Source organism: Stomoxys calcitrans, chromosome 2 (genome assembly GCF_963082655.1).
Source record: "Stomoxys calcitrans chromosome 2, idStoCalc2.1, whole genome shotgun sequence".
Taxonomy (NCBI): domain Eukaryota; kingdom Metazoa; phylum Arthropoda; class Insecta; order Diptera; family Muscidae; genus Stomoxys; species Stomoxys calcitrans.
Genome location: NC_081553.1, coordinates 171,868,382 through 171,889,587, shown reverse-complemented (window position 1 = coordinate 171,889,587; position 21,206 = coordinate 171,868,382).

Here is a 21,206-nt window from a genome sequence, read left to right as displayed (position 1 = left end):
CCTGTTTACGGACAAAAAACAAGTAAAAAGGTGTTAAGTTCGGCCGGGCCGAACTTTGGATACCCACCACCTCGGGAATATATGTAAACCACCTTTCATCAAAATCCGGTGAAAATTGTATACTATTTGTCCCATAGCAGTAATGTTCCGATTTGGACCAAATACTTATAAGTACAAGTCATTGTTCAATTGTGTACAACAAAATATTGGCTTTATCTAAAAACCCATCTGAGCTACATACGCCACGGATTTCGAAAGGCGTAATCTTAACCGATCTGTGCAATATTGCAGAATTATGTCGAGGGGCTTAACTTAACTCACTCTGCCAAATTTCGGCGACATCGGACAATAAATGGGCCTTTTATGGGCCTTTTATGGGCCCAAAACCTTAAATCAAGAGATCGGTCGATATGGCAGCTATATCCAAATCTGGGCCAAATTGACACGAAGGATGTCGAAGGGCTTAACACAAATCACTGTCTCAAATTTCAGCAAAATCGGATAATAAATGTGGCTTTTATGGGCCTAAGACCCTAAATCGGAGGATCGGTCTATATGGCAGCTATATCCAAAACTACACCGATCTGAGCCAAATTGACGAAGGATGTCGAAGAGCCTAACACAACTCACTGTTCCAAATTTCGGCAAAATCGGATAATAAATGTGGCTGTTTTTGGGCCTAAGACCCTAAATAGCCAGATCGGTCTATATGGCAGCTATATCCAAATCTGGACCGATCTGAACTAAATTGACGAAGGATGTCGAAGGGCCTCACACAACTCACTGTCCTGAATTTCAGCAAAATCGGATAATAAATTTGGCTTTTATGGGCCTAAGGCTCTAAATCGGCCGATCTGTCTATATGCAGGCTATATCAAGATTTGGTCCGTTATAGCCTTTCTTCGAACTTAACCTGCTTATGGACAAAATGAATATACTCCCGTCTTTCGGTGGTGGGTTTAAAAAGTTTCTCTCAAAAATCCACGTCAAAACTGAAACCCTAGTAGACGACATAGGAATAAGGGCCTTAAGTCTTTTCTACTCAGGATACCATGATAAAGAGTAGGACAACCAGCGAACTGCTCAAAAACACGGCATGCTTTTGTTAACCCTTTGAGGACGAATGGGCAACATATGTGCCATTTTGTATTTTTGCTCTAAAACTCACATTTATTAATAAATTTTTGAAAATTTGCATTTAGTCGATCGAGAACAAATGAGGATATCAAATTCAATCTCCAACATTGAATATGATTATCCCGTTTCGTTGTGATAAGATGTCATGCACAAACATTGGCATTAGTTTATTCATAAACTAAAAATGTCTCTATTTCGGAGACTTGATGGAATATTGGGGATAAACCTTTACCCTTATATGTCCCATTCGTCGTCAAAGTTAGGTTAGGTAAGAGTAGCAGTCCTTTACAAACGCACTTAGACAATTTTAAGTCCATTGTGATATCACACTAGCGACATTTGAACCTGCTGGTAATCCAAGCGCGCTACCAACTCGTCTACCGGGCGCCCATCGTCAAATGTAACTAAAAGAGAAAAAATCTGTTTTTCACTTGTTCCTATATATTCATCAATAATAAATAGACATAGCAATAAAATTAACTAAATTAGAGCATCTAAGTGTTTAGCGAGGTGCAATTTCCTGTGGGAATAGTTATTATTTCGGTAGCTAACGTAATTTCAAAGGAAACAACAGTATTAGCGTTGAATTTCGGATTATGAGTGCGAGTTTTGCAAAGGGTTACGAATGGAGAGATGCCATCTCCCTTTATTTTACGTAAAAGGATAAAGCTATTGAAATAATGTGTCGTGAAATATATCTAACCCAATAACTGTCGGGCCAGTCCCCATTTTCAATATTTTTGACTTGCCTAGGTCAATATTTAAGGCGGAAAATCATTTTATACCCACCAGCATACAATTGGGGTAAACTAAAGTAGTCATACCATTTGTAACATCTCGAAATATTCGTCTAAGGCCCCATAAAGTATATTAATTTTTGTTCGTCTCGACGTTCTTAGTCGATCTAGCCAAGTCCGTCCGTCGATCTGTCGAAATCACGATAGTGGTCGAACGCGTAGTGCTAACTTGAAATTTTGTACAGATACTAAATATTGAATTGGTCATAACGGTTCCGATTTAGATATAGCTTCCACATTAACCGATCTCCCGATTTGACTTCTTGAGCCTCTGGAAGCCTCAATTGTTGTACAATTTAGCTAAAATTTTGCACACAGTGATATGTTATGACTTCCAACTGTGCTAAGTACAGTCCATATCGGTCAAGATCCTGTTATAGCTCCCATACAAACTGATCTCCCGATTTAACTTTTTGAACCCCTGAAAGACGCAATGTTTGTCCGATTTGGCAGAAATTTTGCAAATAGTGTTCTATTAGGACTTCCAAAAACTGTGCCAAGTACGGTCCGATTCGGTCAAGAACCTGACATAGCTGCAATGTAAACCGATCTCCCGATTTGACTTCTTGAGTAATTACAAGCCATGATTTTTATCCGATTTGGCTGAAATTTTGCATATTGTGTTCTGTTATAACTCTCAACAACTGAGACAAGTGTGGTCCAAATCGGTCTATAACCAGATATGGTTCCCATATTGTAGCAGAATCAATGATGGTGAGTTCCCAAGATTCGGTCCGGCTGAACTTTGCACGTTTTTACTTGTTGCTCATTCTAACGATAAACCTAAACCGGCAGATGGATGCCGGTTAGCGAAGAAGGGGCGGACCCTCCCCCTTACCTTAATTTTTAGAAACGCCAGATTTCGGTGATGGGTGGTGCGATCTAAGCGAAATTTTGTGTGCTCTCTACCCCTTAAAATTTGGTATCCAAATTTCGGATGGGGTACGTAGGGGGGCCGCCCACCCTTAAACCTACCAAATATATATTTCGACCAATCACGACAATATGGGACTCAAATGAAAGGTATTTTGGATAAGAAAACGTATCTGATATCCAATTGTCGAACCAAGAGTTAGGTGGACCGCCCCAACCCCCAAACACCCCTAAATCGCACATATTTACCGACCATGGCAATATGGGACTCAAATGAAAAGTATTTGCAAGTAGAATACGAATCTGATATTTAAATGTAGGACCAAGTTCTGGGGGTCCACCCCTTCCCCAAAACACCCCCCAAACAGGACTTATTTACTGACCATAGCAAAGGCATTTGAGTGTAGAATACGAATCTTATATCCAAATGTGGGGCCAAGTGTTTAAGAAGCCGCCCCTCCCAAAAACACCCCCAAAAATGGAAAAATTTACGACAATAGCAATATAGGGCTCAAATGGAACGTCTTTGGTTGTAAAGCAGGAATCTGATCTTAATATTCGGAAAAAAGTGGTTATGGGGCCATAACACTACCCATATAGGACGTATTTGCTGATCATTCCAATATGGGGCTGTAGTAAGAGGTATTTTAGAGAAGAACACGATTCTGATATACATTTTCAGGGCCAAGTCACTGAACGGCCGCCCCATCCCTCAAAGCATTCCCCAAACCAGTCAAGTTTGAGACTATGAAAATATGGGGCTCAAATGAAAGGTATTTGGGAGTAGACCACGAATTTGATTTCAAGTTCGGAAGCAACTCTTAGGGGACGTCCCATCTCCATAACAACCCTCAAATGGAACGGATTTGCTCACCATGACAACTTGGGTATTAAAGGGAGTGGATCTCGACATTGTTAGTTTTTAGGGCCCATACCCCAAACCGGAGATATTTGTTGACTTTTGCAATAAGGGGTTTAAATAAAAGGAATTTGAGATTAGCAAACATATTTGATATCCAATTTTGAGGCTACTGGAAATATAGGGTTTAAATAAATGACATGAAATTCGTAACCTTTAATTTACAAAACTCTCTAAATGTTTTTTGCTCTCACACTCTCTTTTTCTAAAAAAGGAATGACTTTCCGCTCTAAATGGATATCCTATATAAGCTATGCTATATACATACATCTATTTCATAAGTCAATAACATTTAAGAATTGCAAAATATTAAAACTGCACATTTTTATAATGTGGATGTGGCCCATAAAATTACTCACAATTAGCAGGCAAATGAAATTTCAAGTTAAAATTGAATTTAAATAAATAAGTTCTCATCCGCATCGAAATTGACTTGCAAACCGGATATAATTGTAATAAAAAAAAATTCCATATAACCAAGTATTCAGTATGGCTAAAATATCGAACTTATTGTTGTGAATGCGTAACCAAACCAGACATGTGCTTTAAATAACGAAAACAAACATCAAAGAACTGAAACATTTGTTTCTCATTTTCTTGCTAATTAATGGCTTGAGTAATAAAATATTTTTTTTTTCACAAAGCAAAGATTTTCCAGTACATGAGTAATTTGTATACAACAAAAACAAATTTTGCCCATGAACATTCCACTAAAGAACAGGGGCAAACTTCTCACATATCAATGAGTGCAGTCCGATTCAAGTTAAAGCTCAATAATATGGGGCCTCCTTTCTATAGCCGAGTCTGAACGGCGTGACGCAGTGCGACACCTCTTTTGGAGAGAAGTTTTACATGGCATAGTACCTCACAAATGTTGCCAGCATTAGGAGGGAATAATCACCGCTGAAAATTGTTTCTGATGGTCTCGCCAGGATTCGAACCCAGGCGTTCAGCGTCATAGGGGGACAAGCTAACCTCTGCGCTACGGTAGCCTCCATGAGTAATTTATAGGAACTTCAATTTGCAATATATATGACTAAAATCCTTATATAACTATGGTTGATATCTTTTTTTGAGTCAAGCATGATTTTATACCCTCCACCATAGGATGGGGGTATACTAATTTCGTCACTTTGTTTGTAACACCACGAAATATGCGTCTAAGACCCCATAAAGTATATATATATACTTGATCGTTATGTCATTTTAAGTCGATCTAGCCATGTCCATCCGTCTGTCTGTCTGTCCGTCTGTCTGTCTGTCCGTTCGTCTGTCTGCCGAGAGCACGCTAACTTTCGAAGGAGTAAAGCTAGCCGCTTGAAATTTTGCACAAATACTTTTTATTAGTGCAGGTCGGTTGGTATTGTAAATGGGCCAAATCAGTCCATGTTTTGATGTAGCTGCCATACAAACCGACCTTGGGTCTTGACTTCTTGAGTCTCTAGAAGGCGCAATTCTTATCCGATGTTATTGAAATATTGCACGTAGTGTTTTGGTATCACTTCCAACAATTACGCTAGGTATCGTTTACATCGGTCCATGTTTTGATATAGCTGACATATAAACCGATCTTGGGGCTTGACTTCTTTAGCCTCTACAGGGCGCAATTCTTATCCGATTTGGATGAAATTTTGCACGTAATGATTTGGTAGCACTTTCAATAACTACGCTAAGTAAGGTTTAAATCGGTCCGTGTTTTGATATAGCTGCCATATAAACCGGTCTTGGGTCTCGACTTCTTTAGCCTCTACAGGGCGCAATTCTCACCCTATTTTGCACGTAGTGTTTTGGTATCACTCTCACCAACTGTGCTAAGTATAATTCAAATTGGGTCATAATCTTGTATAGCTGTCATATAAACCGATCTGGGATCTTGACTTCTTGAGCCAATAGAGCGCGCAATTCTCATCCGATTTGGCTGAAATTTTGCACGAAGTATTTTGTTGTGACTTCCAATAACTGTGCTAAGTATGGCGTAAATCGGTATAGAACCTGATATAGCTGCCATATAAACCTATCTGGGATCTTGACTTCTTGAACCTCTAGAGGGTGCAATTCCTATCCGATTTGGCTGAATTTTTGTACAACGGCTTCTCTTATGACCTTCAATATACGTGTCTAATATAGTCAGAATCGATCATAAGCTTGATACAGCTCCCATATAAACCTATGCCTCGGTTTTGCTTCTTTAGCCCCTACAAGTGCGAAATTCTTATCCGAATGAACTGAAATATTACACAATGACTTCTACAATGTTCAGCATTCATTTAAGGTTCGAATCGGACTAAAACTTAATTTAGCTCCCATAGCATAACAGTTCTTATTCAATATTCTATGTTGGAATGGGGATATATTCATTTACACAAAGTATATATATTTCGGATCGTCGTGAAATTCTAAGACGATGTCCGTGTGTCTGCCCGTTCGTCTGTCAGTTGTAATCACTCTACAGCCTTCAAAAATTGAAATATTTAGCTGAAATTTGGCATAGATACGTCTTTTTGCTGAACGCTGGTTAAGTTCTTGAACGGGTTGAATCGGACCATATTTGGATATAGTTGCTATATAGACCGATTTTCCGATAAAGGGTTTAATGCCAATATTTTTCATCCGATTCTGCTGAAATTTAAAACAGAGAGTAGTTAAAGTCTTCCCGACAACTGATCCAAATATGGTTCCGATCGGACTGTATTTAGATATAGCTACCATACAGACCGATCTCCCGATAAAGAGTCTGAAGACCATAAAGGTTTATTTTTTATCCGATTTCGCTGAAATTTTAAAAAGAGGGTTATTTTACGCCTTAATATTGCCTTAATATGGCTTAGATCGGTTCATATTTAGATAGCTGCCTCATAGACCGATCTCCCGATAAAGGGTCTGAAGACCATAAAAGCTTTATTTATTACCCGATTTCGCTGAAATTTGAGACACAAAATTCAACAGTGACTAATATTTATTAGACCACTCAATGTCCGTGCCGAATTTGGGTGCAAAAGTTATCCAATTTTCACCAGATTGTGGCTAAAGGGTGTTTACATATACACTCGAGGTGGTGGATATCCAAAGTTCGGTCCGGCCGAAACTTAACGCCTTTTTATTTGTTTAATATTCAAAAAAGGAACAGTTTTGTTTTACACTCTTGAATTATGCCATATTTTGTAACTTGTCAGTTTTACGAGAATTGGGCCATTGTACTCATTAAACACAAGATCACAATTTGCATGCGAATACAACAATTAAATTTAAAAATTTTATTTATTACTCAAACAACTTAATAATTTATTACACATCGAAAGTTAAATTAAAGTACTAAAACGAGTGTCAACTGACTGAAGTCGAGCGGAGTTGTAACAATTCATTTTATTCGTTAAAAACCTTATTTAACAAATTCTGTGAGGCGAGTTATAAGCACATTTTTATGTTCAGGGCTTTATGTTAAGGGCTACTATTACTTTGCTAATAAGCTTGCAATTGTTATACCCAGCACCGAAGGATGGGGGTATATTCATTTTGTTCTTCCATTTGCAACACATTGAAATATCCGTTAACGACTCTATAAATCTTATAAATAAAAATCAATTTGTGTTTGTTTGCAGATTTGTTTGTTTGTTTGTATGTTTTTGTGTTGCTTATAGACTCAAACACGGCTGAATCGATTTTCTTGCACTTTTCTTTCACAGATGGTGCATAATGACCCAGTGGTGAAAATAGGGTACTACATTTTTATACCCACAACCGAAGGATGGGGGCATATTTATTTTGTCATTCCATTTGCAACACATCGAAATATCCATTTCCCCCCATATAAAGTATATATATTCTTGATCAGCGTGAAAATCTAAGACGATCTAGACATGCTCGTCCGTCTGTCCGACTGTCTGTTGAAATCACGCTACAGTATACAAAAATAGAGATATTGAGCTGAAACTTTGCACAGAATCTTTTTTTTTGTCCATAAGCAGTTACTAAGTTCGAAGATATAGACCGATCCTTCGATTTAGGGTTTTTTTAGTTGTCTAAGGCCTTTCGACATCCTTCGTCAATTTGGCCCAGATCCGCAAAAATTTGGATATAGCTGCCATATAGACAGATCCTACAATTTAGTGTCTTAAGCCCATAAAAGCCTCGTTTATTATCTGATTTTGCTGAAATTTGTGACAGTGAGTTGTGTTAGGCCCCACGACGTCCTTATTTAATTTCGCCCAGATCGGTCTTGATTTGGATATAGCTGCAATATAGACCGATCTCTCGGTTTTAGGTTTTGGGGCCATAAAAGTCGCATTTATTACCGATTTTGCTGAAATTTGGGACAGTGAGTTAAGTTAAACCCCTTGACATACTACTGCCTTATGACCCAAATCGGTCCTCATTTGGATATAGCTGCCATGTAGACCGATATCTCGATTTAAAGTCTTGGCCCCATAAAAGGCGCATATATAATCCGATGTCACTGAAATTTGACACAGTGACTTATGTTAGGCTTTTCGACATCCGTGTCGTATATGGTTCAGATCGGTTTATTTTTAGATATAGCTACTAAAAAGACCAATATCTTGTTATACACAATTGAACAATAACTTGTACTTATTAGTATTTGGTCTAAATCGGATCATATTTCTATATACATTGCTTTGGGACATAAGGTATGCAATTTTCACTGCATTTTGATGAAAGATGGTTTACATATATACCCGAGGTGGTGGATATCCAAAGTTCGGCCCGGCCGAACTTAACGCCTTTTTACTTGTTGTTATTTAAAACACCATATTATCTATAAACTGTGTCAGTTAGCCGTGAAAGCCGGTAAATGACTCAGGAAATGCTTCAACGTCTTATCATTTTCCCCGCATGTCCTACACATGCTACCACTTGCCGCACCGATTTTGCGTATATGAGCTCGTAGTCCCGTTATAATACCTAAAGCTATACTTGCCTCCTTCTTCTTCTTTTCAGTAATAGCCTCGTCATCTCATGATCCAGATCTCCCAATAGGATATTTGTCGTTCTAAGACGAAATAAAAGAGCACGCGATTTGTCAGTGAAGGCCAGGGAACGCTTTTTCGTTACGCTTCTGAATGTAAATTTTGGAAAGGAAACTGAATTCCACTCACTCCGAAGTATTTGACCTTATGCGATATCGAAATGGTTCTATTCAGGAAACATGGTGCGTCAAATTGGCACACCTTTGTATTCCTAGTAAACAGGCAGATTTCAGCCTTCTGTGGGTAAAAATTGAGACCCATAGATCTCGCCCAGTCGTATTAGTAAGATCGGAAATTATATAGCATTTGTTTGTTATGTTTGAAATGACATGATTGCCATGACATGACATGAAAATCAAGAATAAAGTGTTCAAATAAGATAAAAACCAAAAAAAAAACACTTTAAGAACCCCAAAATTTTCCATTTATTATTACTATAAATATTCTGGAAAAAACAACACGCTAAAAAGCAATTTCCATTAAGCCAGAATACGAGTACATTAAAATCAAACATTGCAGCTGCACTCAATTTTTGCACTGTAACCATGCGCTTATACCACCTAAGTCAACAGACGACAGCAGTAAAACTAAATGCTGCAAAAATGCAACCATAATTCCAATGCAGTCAACGGCAACATGAACACACTGAGAAGAGAAGCCAAAATAGCAGAAAGCAAAAACATAAAAAAAAACCCCAACAATAACAATTGCCGGTGCAACTGCATGAAATTCATTTAAACACAAGTAAAACTGCAAAGCGAGGCTTAAATAAGGCAAAGACAAAAAATACAAAAACCAACACTCAGCTGCAAAGTAAAAAAAACATTGCTCCCTAGATCCCATATTTGCCAGTGCTCTAACTTATAACTTTGGCAGATACTCTTACAGGCTTTTAAGATGTTAAGAGCAGCCCTAGTGGCAACCGTTCGCCCCTATCCCAACAATGTAGTAACCGCAACATCAAGCCACATTACAATAACAACAATGAAATGGCAAATAGCAACAACCTCTCAAAGACCGACTGACCGAGTAATACAGTGCTGCAGATAGTCAGTCAGTCATTCACATGGGCGCACAAAAAGCCCATCCAGTCAGCCAGCCAGCCACTTACTCTGCTCTACTCTACTCCATCGGGAGAAACCGCATCGTCAGCCAACAGATTAACCACATCTCAAAATATACGGGAAAAGCCGCTATAACATCGTTCACAATACAGTTGAATGGCTGACACACGGCTGGTAAAAAGAAAACAGCAAAAAAAACCTGCTGCTTCCAATCTGGTTCCTGCCAACAGCACTAACAATTGCCTACTTTAAGAGTGCCCAGCAGAGATCTTGCTCATTAAAGAGCTTTTGGCTTGGAGCTCTTGCTTTTAATTCTCTTCGTTGTTGAATTTTATAGATCTCAAAGAGAACGTTGTTGAATTTTCCATGTGTTAACTTAAGAGCACGGGAATAACTGTTATTCTCTAATCTTACGGTTTATTTCCAATGCTCTCACATCTCTGCATTCCAATTGCTTCAGCCATTGGTTTATGTTGATATTTCCTTGATTCTGATACCAAGACGACAGTATGGCACAAACCTTTAACCAATCAAACGGTTTGCTTGGTAATGCTGGCTGAATAGTGTTGGTGGTGAGCACGTTCGAAAATATAAGAAGTTTGTGTCTTAAGTCTTTTGTTTTTAGTTGCTGGATAGGAAAGTGGAAAGAAAATTGACGCAATTTGTGACATGGTCAAAGAAGTCAAGTTAATATAAATGCAGTTGTGTGCAATTTTTTTATTGTTGTAAATTTATAACTGTTATTAAACTACTAAAAATTTGACCTGTCCTTTCAGACCAAACCTTGTTAATGAATATTTAAACATTATCAATAACAAGGCTGAAGGTTCTGCAATATAGATAAAGAATTTTGAAATTAAGCAAAGTCTTTTATACTATTTGGAGGATCGTTAGTTATCATAGACTAGTGGGTCTAAGCGTTTCATTGTATCATTCATATTATGATAATTATACCAGGCGTACAAATATAAAACCTTGTTGGTGAATTTTTTCAATATCGGTCCAAGCTTTACCAAAGAGCACTTTTCAAGATACCGCATAACATGAAGTAATCTAAAGGTTAAGCATTCCTTGCCCACTTAACAAATATCCTGCATTATAGGAAACCGGATATTTTGCTTGGTAGATAGAACCCCTTCATGCAAAACATTTCAATATCGGTCCTATTTTTGTCATAGTAATCTGTAGCAACGGGGGTTTCTACCCTCAGAGGAAATAACATGACAAACTACAAAGTTAAGAACGCTATAAGACTTAACATCCGAAGGTATCATCTTTAGCCGGTATTTAATTTTAATACCCTAATATACTAATTTCGTTATTCTGTTTGTAATACCTCGAAATATTCGTCTAAGACCCCATAAAGTATATATATTCTTGATCGTCATTACATTTTAACTCGATCAAGCCATGTCCGTCCGTCTGCCTGTCGAAAGCACGCTAGCTCTCGAAGGAGTAAAGCTAGGCGTTTGAAATTTTGCACAAATACTTTTCATACCCACCACCGAAGGATGAGGGTATATTCATTTTGTTATTCCGTTTGCAACACATCGAAATATCCATTTCCGACCCTATAAAGTATATATATTTTTGATCAGAGTGAAAATCTAAGACGATTTAAACATATAAGCAGGTTAAGTTCGAAAATGGGCTATATCGGACTATATCTTGATATAGCCCCCATATAGACCGATCCGCCGATTTAGGGTTTTAGGCCCATAAAAGCCATATTTATTATCCAGTTTTGATGAAATTTGGGACAGTTAGTTAAGTTAGGCCCTTCGACGTCGATCTCCAATTTGGCTCAAATCGGTTCAGATTTGGATATAACTGCCATATAGAGCGATCCGCCGATTTAGGGTCTTAGGCCCATTAAAGCCACATTTATTATCCGATTTTGCTGAAATTTGGGACAGTGTGTTGCTTTAGACCCTTCGACATCTTTCTTCAATTTGGCCCTAATTGGTTCAGATTTGGACATAGCTGCCATATAGCCCGATCTCTCGATTTAAGGTTTTGGGCCCATATAAGGCGCATTTATTGTCCGAAGTCGTCGAAACTTGGGACAGTGAGTTTAGTTAAGCATCTCGATATACTTCTGCAATATGTTACAGATCGGTTCAGATTTGGATATAGCTGTCATATAGACCGATCTCTCGATTTAAGGTTTTGAGCCCGATGTTGACGAAATTTGGGACAGTGAGTTGTGTTTGGCCCTTCGACATCCTTCTTCAATTTGGTCCAGATCGGTCTAGATTTGGATATAGCTGATATAGACCGATCTCTCGATTAAAAGTTTTGGGCCCATAAAAGTCGCATTTATTGTCCGATTTCGCCGAAATTTGGGACAGTTTGTTGTGTTAGGCTCTTCAACATTTTTCTTTAGTTTTTCTCAGATCGGTCCGGATTTGGATATATCTACCATATAGATTGATATCTCGATTTTAAGTCTTGGCCCCATAAAAGACTCATTTATAATCCGATTTCACTGAAATTTGACAAAGTGACATATGTTAGGTTCTTCGACATCCGTGTCGTATATGGTTCAAGTCAGTTTGTTTTTAGCGACCAAATATTTAGATCAATATTTTGTTATACACAATTCAACAATGACTTGAACTTTTAGTATTTGGCCCAAATCGGAACATATTTTGATATAGCTGCTATTGGGCATAAGGTATGGATTTTTCACCGAATTTTGACGAAAGGTGGTTTACAAATATACCAGAGGTGGTGGGTATCCAAAGTTCGGCACAGCCGAACTTAACGCCTTTTTACTTGTTATTGGATGGGATTGTAAATGGGCCGTATCGGCCCATGTTTTGATATAGCTGCCAAAGAAATCGACCTTGGGTCTTTAATTCTTGCGCCTCTAGAGGGCACAATTGTCGTTCGATTGGAAAGAAATTTTGCGCTAGGTGTTTTGGAATCACTTTAAACAGCTGTGTTAAGTATGGTTCATATCAGTTCATAATCTGATATAGCTGCCATATAAACCGATCTAAGGTTTTGACTTCTTCAGCTTTTAGAGGGCCCAATTCTTATCCGATTTGACTATAATTTTGCATGAGGTGTTTCGTTGTGTCTTGCAACAACTGAGCTAAGTGTGGCATAAGTCGGTACATAACCTGGTATAGCTGTCATATAATTTGATCTGGGATCTTGATTTCTTGAGCCTCCAGAGGATGCAATTCTTGTCCGATTTGACTGAAATTTTGCACGCGGTGTTTTGATATCATTTCCAAAAACTGTTCAAATCGGTGCATAATCTGGTATAGCTGCCATATAAATCGATCCGGGATCTTGATTTATTGAGCCTCTTAAGAGTGCAACTCTTATCTAATATGGTTTGAATCGATTTATAGCTTGATGCAGCTCCCATATAATGGGATGATGGGATATTTGTTCCAAATTTTCCAATATTTATTGTGTAATTAATCTTAAGGCACTGATATGATTATTATGTATGGTTTAAATACTATGTAAGTCTAGTTTTCGACATAATGACAATATGAACGATCTCCTCGCTACGATCTCATACAAATGCAAATTTTGCCCATGAACATTTCACTAAGGAACAGGGGCAAACTTCTCACATATCTATGAGTGCAGTCCGATTCAAGTTTAAGCTCAATGATAAGGGGCCTCCTTTTTGTAACCGAGTCTGAACGGCGAGCCGCAGTGCGACACCTCTTTGGAGAGAAGTTTTACACGGCATAGTACCTCACAAATGTCGCCAGCAGTAGGAGGGGAAAACCACCGCTGAAAATTTTTTCTGATGGTCTGGCCAGGATTCGAACCCAGGCGTTCAGCGTCACAGGCGGACATGATAATCTCTGCGCTACGGTGCCCTCCTCATGACCTTTCGAAAAACTACATTATCCTACTATCCGGATATCGGCTTCAATCACTTGAAACATGTAAGGGAGTGCTAAGAGCTAAGCTAAGTTGAAACAAGTAAGAGAGTGTCAAGTTCGGCGGGGCCTAATCTTATATACCCTCCACCATGTATTGCATTTATCGAGTTCTTTGCCCGATATCTCATTTTAAGCAAACAATGGATAAGAATTGGTAACCAAAAGTAGGTACATCAAAATAGTTCGATTCGGACCATAATTCAACTGTGTGTTGACGACCATAGTGAAGTTATTCTGTAATATTTCCAAAAATTCGGACAAGAATTGCACCCTTTAGGGGCTCAAGAATTAATATCTGGAGATAGGTTTATATGGAAGCTGTATCAGGCTATAGATCGATTCAAACCGTCTTGAGCACGGATGTTGAAGGTCATGGGAAAAGCCGTTGTACAAAATTTTAGCCAAATCGGATGAGAATTGCGCCCTCTAGTGGCTCATTTTTTGCACAGTTGCTGAAAGTCGGAGCATAACTTTTCGGGCTCAAGACCTTGAATCGGCAGATCGGTCTTAATGGGTGATATATCACAATAAATCCGTTATAGCCTATCTTCGTATTTAACCCGCCTATGGACAAGAAAAAATCTGTGCAAAGTTTCGGCTCAGTATTTCTATTTTTATAGCCTACACCACCAACGCTAACAATGAGACGAGATAGACCCACCGATCGGTTTGGAATCACTCCCTGATTCGATTTCGCTATGTCTGTCTGTCTGTCTGGTCATGTATTGTATAATGTATAATTTTGTAATCAAGATACAGGTCGCACTTGTTGTTCGACTCTCACAAAATTTTGCACAACTCACTTTTCTTGGTTCAAGGACGAACGCTATTGATTTTGAAAAAAATCGGTCCAGATATAGATATAGCTCCCCCATATATCTTTCATCCGATATGGCCTACCTGTTTTGTATGGATCGCACCAAAATTGTGCCTTCTACAGCCTTAAAATACCATATCGGATGAAAGATATATATGAGAGCTATATATAAATCTGATCCGATTCTGATGTAATTTAGTTCACATATTAGGACGTCACAAAAAGCACGTTGTGTCAAATATGGTAAATATAGGACCAAAATTGTGGCTCCTACAGCTTCAAAAGGGCATATCGGATGAAAAATATATATGGGAGCTGTATCTAAATCTGGACCGATTTTAATGAAATTCTGCACACATATTAAGACGTCAAAAGAAACGCCTTGTGCCAAATATTGTAATGATTGAACCAAAATTGTGGCTTTTATAGTTTTAAAAGAGCCCATCGGATGACAGATATATATGGGAGCTATATCTAAATCTGGACCAATTTTTTTTTTCAAAATCAATAGCATTCGTCCTTGGACCAAAAAAGAGACTTATGCAAAATTTTGTGAAAATCGGACAACAAATGCGACCTGTATCTTGATTACAAGAATACATGGACAGACAGACAAACGGACATAGCTAAATCGAATCAGGGAGTGATTCTAAACCGATCCGTATACTTATCGATGGATCTAGCTCTTCTCCTTTCAGCGTTGCAAACAAATGCACAAACTTATAATACCCTGTACCACAGTCGCGTTGCAGGGTATAATAATCGTTTAATAATTATTATGCACTTTAATGCAGCATTTGTTAATTTTTGTGAATACGGCTGTACATCTTTTACCAAATTTGGCAAAGCTCGGACTAAAAATGAGACAAACACGACAATAATGGCACAAATTGGATGAAATATAGAGAAGGAGACTATATCTACATCTGAACCGATTTTATTGAAATTTGGTAGACATAATGAGAAGTAAATTAGAGCCTCTCTTACCAAATTTAATATTGATCGGACCGTAATAGTAGCTACTGCAGCCATGGAAGCGCATATGGGATGAAATGTATATACGGAAGCAATTTCTAAATCTTAACCGGTTTTGAATAAATTTGGCAGACGAACGAGCTTTAAGACATCAAATAGTACATCTTTTACCAAATTTGATAATGGTTGGACTAAAAATGTGGCTATAACATACATAAAAGCACATATCGGATGAAAAATATATATATGAGCCATAATTGAGTCTGAACCGATTTGTTCCAAATTCATCATTTTTCTTTCTTAGGGCTCAAAAAAATATTTTTGGTGAATTTCATTAAGATTGCACGCTTCTCTGAATTGATCTCCATTTTGAATGCCAAATACCCTACTGTGCAGCGCCATTGTTATCAAATTATACTACACGCCGGATCAATTAAACTTTGTGCCGATATCGGATGTTATTATATAACCAAATTCCATTCATCGTTATAAAGCTAAACTTCATCAAATTTCGTTATCGTATAGCCAAACTAGATTTAGTACTAGAAGATACATTTAATAGTTTCAGATCAGATGTATAAAGGGCTTTTACAACTCAAAATTAAAAAATTCCATTAAAATCTAAAGAAATATAGGTCCTCTGTGACCTTAAGAACTAAGATGGTTGAAGGTGCCTATCTAAGAGGCCATACCATTAATTTAATGAATTTGTACCATACATGGCACTTAGGTACAAATGGTGAACGAAACTTACCAATCCATGTTAGTATTAAACAAGTAAAAGCGTGCTAAGTTCGGCCGGGCCGAATCTTATATACCCTCCACCATGGATCGCATTTGTCGAGTTCTTTTCCCGGCATCTCTTTTTAGGCAAAAAAATGATATAAGAAAAGATTTGCTCTGATGTTAGAGCGATAGCAAGATATGGTCCGGTTTGGACCATAATTAAATTATATGTTGGAGACATGTGCAAAATGTCAGCCAATTCGAATAAGAATTGCGCCCTTTGCGGCTCAAGAAGTAAAATAGAGAGATCGATTTATATGGGAGCTGTATCGGGCTATAGACCGATTCAGACCATAATAAACACGTATGTTGATGGTCATGAGAGAATCCATCGTACAAAATTTCAGGCAAATCGGATAATAATTGCGACCTCTAGAGGCTCAAGAAGTCAAGATCCCAGATCGGTTTATATGGCAGCTATATCAGATTATGAACCGACTTGTACCTTATTTGATAAAGTTGTTGAAAGTAACAATAAAAAACGTCTTGCAAAATTTCTGCCAAATCGGGTAGGAATTGCGCCCTCTAGAAGTTCAGGAAGTCAAGTCCCCAGATCTGTTTATATGACAGCTATATCAGGTTATGAACCGATTTGAACCATACTTGGCACAGTTGTTGGATATCATAACAAAACACGTCGTGCAAAATTTCCTTCCAATCGGATAAGAATTGCGCACTCTAGAGGCTCAAGAAGTCAAGACCCAAGATCGGTTTATATGGCAGCTATATCAAAACATGGACCGATATGGTCCATTTACAATACCAACCGACCTACACTAATTAGAAGTATTTGTGCAAAATTTCAAGCGATTAGATTTACTCCTTCGGAAGTTAGCGTGCTTTCGACAGACAGACAGACGGACGGACGGACATGGCTAGATCGACATAAAATTTCACGACGATAAATAATATATATACTTTATGGGGTCTCACACGAATATTTCGAGTAGTTACAATCAGAATGACGAAATTAGTATACCCCCATCATATGGTGGAGGGTATAAAAAAAGTGCCACGTTCGTGCTTTAAAGAAGCTATATTGGATAGATTTATTTTTGCAGACTTTACCACAGATAGACTGACAAACATACTTCGCCTTACCGTTTTAGAGTTTTACCGCAATCTAGATTATGTATACGATCTAAAACTGAGCTTGGCTTGATTTACACTTTACTTTACTTTCCTTGATTTACAATTATCACCATCATCTACTGAACTAACGCCACCAGAGATATTGTTTTGCCAAACTCCTTTCTTTTGCTGCAAAAAAGTTTGTGACTTAAGTCTTTTGTCTTCCTTACTTAAAGAAACTCACAAGCCATAAATATTCTAAGCAACAAGTAACACGTGCTTTCTAATACCCTTAACTCGCAGCAACCATCAGAGCTACTGCTGGGTTAAGCGAGTGAAAATAGGGTCCAGCCTTAAGACAACGTCCGAAGATAGATGACAATTTAATTGTCACTTCCTGCCGAACTTAACACACAAAGTGTTTAGAAAAGTCGATTATCTTGTAACACCACACAACGGAACACGCCATAATAATTGACAGACACTTGAATACCGACTTAGTGTCATTTCAAAATAACATCGGCAGCCGCCACACCAACCAACTTTGGCCAAATGTATTTAGAAGAGCCAAGAAGCCAACGCTTCGACAAACAAAAAAAAATTGAGATACGGTGTGAAGCCCACACTTGTCAAGATTACCAGCGTATTAAAAGCAACAACAACAACAACCCCATCAGCAAAGGTATGGGGAAAAAGTGCACAGTAGCACTTCGAAAAAAAGTCCCAAAAGTACTTTGGCTGAAACTGACAGCAGCGAAGACTATGAAAAATACGATATCAGCCCAGCAACACAATTGACCAATGCCGGAGCCATTGAAGCTGTGGCGGCGCAAAACTGCTTCGACAACAAAAACTTCATGGCAACTTTGTTTCGACGTTTGTTTACTCAGCTACCGTGCCGTTTGTACTAAGCAACCGACAGCTCCGGCAAACAACAAAAACCACAACAAAAGGAATAACACCCAACAAATACAACAACATTATCATAATAAAGTGCGATAACACCCAATGGATTAGTGGCGGCGACATATTGCAGAAAATAGAAATTGGTATTCGATATGAAATTGGAAACGGAATTGTCCTCACCAAAGGTGCTCCAGAGATGCTATGTCCAACAGAGGAGAATGATCGCAAAAAGTAAATCATCATAAATTACAAGTCTTTGACAAGAGGACAGGTCAGCAAAAAATAAATAAAGAAAATCAATTGAAATTACACTGTGTTTGTCATTGTGTGTGTGTTTTTTTTATAAAGTCTGTAAATAACAACAAAAATTCTATGATGTAAAGGCGACTTTTTTTTGGAGCATTCAAAAGTAAAAGATTTTGATACGTTTTGTAACAGTGCATTTCTAAGAGGTTTAAGTTCTTAGGAAAACAAACCGCGCTCAAAAACGAATTAAGGATTACAGTTTACGAATCTGCACTTGGAGTGACCAAACAGAATAGATAAATGATGCACTTTACGCACTGGCAGAAAACGAACAAACACGACATTATCGCTTTACAAAAGGATTGGGAGAGTCCTCGCAACACCACTGAAAGGCAACGAGATTTACTATAGATGTCATGGCACAAGATGTGGCTTTGTGGCTACTCAGAGACTAAAGATCCTTCCCTATTCACAAGAGCGCATGGTTGTTCCCAGATACACTCAACCAAATTTGTTATTAAAAACAACAAAAATTTTTGCTAAAACAGCAGCTTTTTCTGCTGAAAATGGGAAAGCAGACATTACTGCTGTCTCAGCAAACATAGGACTGCTGTATTAGCAAACATTTCGGTCAGATAAATCAGCAAACAAAATCTGCCGCTTTAAGTACAAAAATCTGCAAAACAAAAATTCTATGCTATTTTTTTAAGATTACGCGTTACTTGTTTTGATTAATTTAGGCCTTTTTGTACCCACCACCGAAGGATGGGGGTATATTCATTTTGTCATTCCGTCATCGAAATATCCATTTCCGACCATCTCATGGAAATTTTTTTAGAGATCAGAGCAAAATTGTGGCTTCTACAGCCTTAAAAGGCCATATCGGATGAAAAATATATATAGGAGCTACATCTAAATCTGGACCGATTTTTATGGAACTTTGCACACATATGAGGACGTAGAATATAACGCTCCATGCCAAGTTTTGTAATGATTGGACCAAAATTGTGCCTGCTGCAGCCTTAAAAGAACATATCGGATGAAATATATATATGGAAGCTATATCTAAATGTAGACCGATTTTTATGGAACTTTGCACACATATGAGGACGTTGATTATAACGCTCCATGCCAAATTTTATAACGATCGGACCAAAATTGTGCCTGCTGCAGCCTTAAAAGACCATATCGGATGAAAGATATATATGGGAGCTATATCTAAAGGTGATCCGATTATGATGAAATTTTGCACCCATATTCGGACGTCACAAAAAGCACTTCGTGACTAATTTTGCATAGATCGGACCAAAATTGTGCCATCTACAGCTTTAATAGGTTAAATCGGACTAAAGTTATATATGGGAGCTATATCTAAATCTGATCCGATTATGATGAAATTTTGCATCCATATTTGGACGTCACAAAAAGCACTTCGTGACAAATTTTGTAGAGATCGGACCAAAATTGTGCCATCTACAGCTTTAATAGTTCAAATCGGACTAAAGTTATATATGGGAGCTATATCTAAATCTGATCCGATTATGATGAAATTTTGCATCCATATTTGAACGTCACAAAAAGCACTTCGTGACAAATTTTGTAGAGATCGGACCAAAATTGTGCCATCTACAGCTTTAATAGTTCAAATCGGACTAAAGTTATATATGGGAGCTATATCTAAATCTGAACCGATTTAAATGAAATTTTACACACATATTGGGACGCACAGTGGGCCAAATGGCAAAAAAATTGGAAATAAGTCTACAACTTTTTATCTGTTGATTTTAGCCATACAAAATGTTCTAGACATTTGTAGAGGAGGACATAGGCTTTCAGAAAAGTGCTGTTGTTGGTCCATATCTTTAATACAGGGTGAGCTACAGGGTGTCAAAGTTGACCACTTTTGACTTCTCCAAGCTTCTGGGGGCCATAACTTTTGATCTACTCAACCGATTTACATGATTTAGGACTCTAGAGAAAGAGCTTGACAAGATCTAAAAAACTTATGCATAAAGTACCATGCCATCGTGTACTGTTAAGGAGTTATGAATTGTTTAATTTTAAAATATGAAAATTTGGCCTTGGTTTTTTTCAGTGTTTTTTAAATAACTCCGTCAATTTTAAAGCTATAAACTTCATACTTCACACAAATTATGCCAGCATATGTGTGCATAAAATACAAAAGGAATCACGTGAATATCTTTGGCGGTTTAAAAATGGCATCGTTTTCAATATGAAAAATATTTTTTTTGTCAAAAAATTGCAAAATTTTTCAAAAAAGATACTCCCATTTCCTTTAAGTTTTCGCAAACTTTGGCCGTCAAAGCATTATCATTTCTTTCCATTTTCACAAAGTCGAGGTATTAAGAAAAGTTTTAAGTGCTAATTTGGCTAATTTCGATATCAAACAACACCGTTATCTTAAGACCAAAATGGCCAATTTTTTTACTAAACTTCAAAAGTTTCTCACTGGAAAAAAAGTTCCACGGGGATTTTTTCGCTTTTTTTGAACTTAAATGAAAGCTTAAAATGTTCCCAACATTTTAAGGTATGTCTCGCCATATCCTAGCCATAAATGAGATCGTAGCGATCAAAATACTGAAAAAAGTCAATTTTCAAGTAGTGCTATATTCATTGCTAAAAAACAAGTATTACGTCACATTTTATTGCAAAGATGTTAAATAAACTTTTATTTGGTAACACTTCTTCTACA